Genomic DNA, 2,058 nt, shown 5'->3' on the forward strand with positions numbered 1-2,058 from the left:
AGGTTGATTCTAAAACCCATTGAACATAATGATCCAACGCCATCTCCTAATTTTGAATCCCCTGTATTCGAGGCAGAGGAAGATGATGTTGAAGGGATTCCTGATGAGATTACCCTTCTCCTCGAGCACGAGAAGAAGCTCATTCAGCCGCACCTTGAAGATTTGGAAACAATCAACTTGGGGTCTGAGGATTGTTCTCGTATGGTGAAGATTGGGGCACTTCTTGAAGAGTCTGTCAAGAAGAGATTGATCAGTTTGCTACGAGAATATTCAGATATCTTCGCTTGGTCGTATGAAGACATGCTGGGTTTAGATACAGATATTGTGCAACATTTCCTGCCTTTGAAGCCTGAGTGCGTGCCTGTGAAGCAAAAGCTCAGAAGAACTCATCCAGATATGGCAGTGAAGATCAAAGAGGAAGTTCAGAAGCAAATTGATGCGGGGTTTCTGGTGACTTCTACATATCCTCAATGGGTGGCCAATATTGTGCCTGTGCCTAAGAATGACGGAAAAGTCCGTATGTGTGTTGATTACAGAGATTTGAATAAGGCTAGTCCTAAAGATGATTTTCCTCTACCACACATTGATATGTTGGTAGACAATACAGCTAAATTCAAAGTCTTTTCCTTTATGGACGGATTTTCCGGATATAACCAAATCAAGATGGCACCCGAGGATATGGAGAAGACAACATTCATCACACCTTGGGGAACATTCTGTTATCGAGTGATGCCCTTCGGTTTGAAGAACGCCGGAGCCACGTATCAACGAGCTATGACTACCTTGTTTCATGATATGATGCACAAGGAGATAGAGGTCTATGTTGATGATATGATTGCTAAATCCCGAACGGAAGTTGAACATGTTGAGCATTTGTTGAAGCTTTTTCAGCGTTTGAGGAAGTTTAGACTTCGCCTGAATCCGAACAAATGTACATTTGGAGTCCGTTCCGGCAAGTTGTTGGGTTTCGTTGTCAGCGAGAGAGGTATTGAGGTTGATCCTACAAAGGTCAAAGCAATACAAGAGATGCCTGCACCCAAAACTGAGAAGCAAGTCCGAGGTTTTCTTGGCCGCTTGAACTATATTTCCAGATTTATATCCCACATGACTGCCACGTGTGCGCCGATATTCAAGCTCCTTCGGAAAGATCAGTCTCATGTTGGACTGAGGATTGCCAGAAAGCTTTCAACAGTATAAAAGAGTATTTGTCTGAACCTCCGATCTTGTCTCCTCTTGTGGAAGGAAGACCTCTGATTATGTATTTGATCGTTCTTGAAGACTCGATGGATTGTGTACTCGGTCTGCAAGATGAATCAGGGAAGAAGGAATCTGTTATCTACTACCTCAGTAAGAAGTTTACTGATTGTGAGTCTCGATACTCTATGCTTGAGAAGACGTGCTGTGCTTTGGCTTGGGCTGCTAAGCGTTTGCGCCAGTACATGATAAATCATACAACTTGGTTGATATCCAGAATGGATCCAATCAAGTATATCTTCGAGAAGCCTGCTTTAACCGGGAGGATTGCCCGTTGGCAGATGTTGTTGTCTGAGTATGATATCGAGTATCGAGCTCAGAAAGCTATTAAAGGTAGTATCTTGGCTGACCATCTAGCGCACCAGCCGATTGAAGATCACCAGTCAGTTCAGTATGACTTCCCAGATGAGGAGATTCTGTATTTGAAAATGAAAGATTGTGATGAGCCTACACTTGATGAAGGTCCGGAACCTGGTTCCAGATGGACGATGGTGTTTAATGGCGCTGTAAATCAGTACAGAAATGGAATCGGGGCAGTAATCATTACTCCTCATGGCACACATATTCCGCTTACAGCAAGGCTAACTTTCAAATGCACGAATAATATGGCTGAGTATGAAGCCTGTATTATGGTACTAGAAGAATGTATTGATTTGAGAATCAAGCATCTTGATGTGTATGGTGATTCGGCCCTGGTTGTTAATCAGATTAAGGGTGAATGGGAGACGAATCAGCCTGGTCTCATTCCGTACAGAGATTATGCGAGAAGGATTTCAACGTTCTTTACAAAAGTTGACTTTCATC

Source organism: Lathyrus oleraceus, chromosome 1 (assembly GCF_024323335.1).
Source record: "Lathyrus oleraceus cultivar Zhongwan6 chromosome 1, CAAS_Psat_ZW6_1.0, whole genome shotgun sequence".
Classification (NCBI taxonomy): domain Eukaryota; kingdom Viridiplantae; phylum Streptophyta; class Magnoliopsida; order Fabales; family Fabaceae; genus Lathyrus; species Lathyrus oleraceus.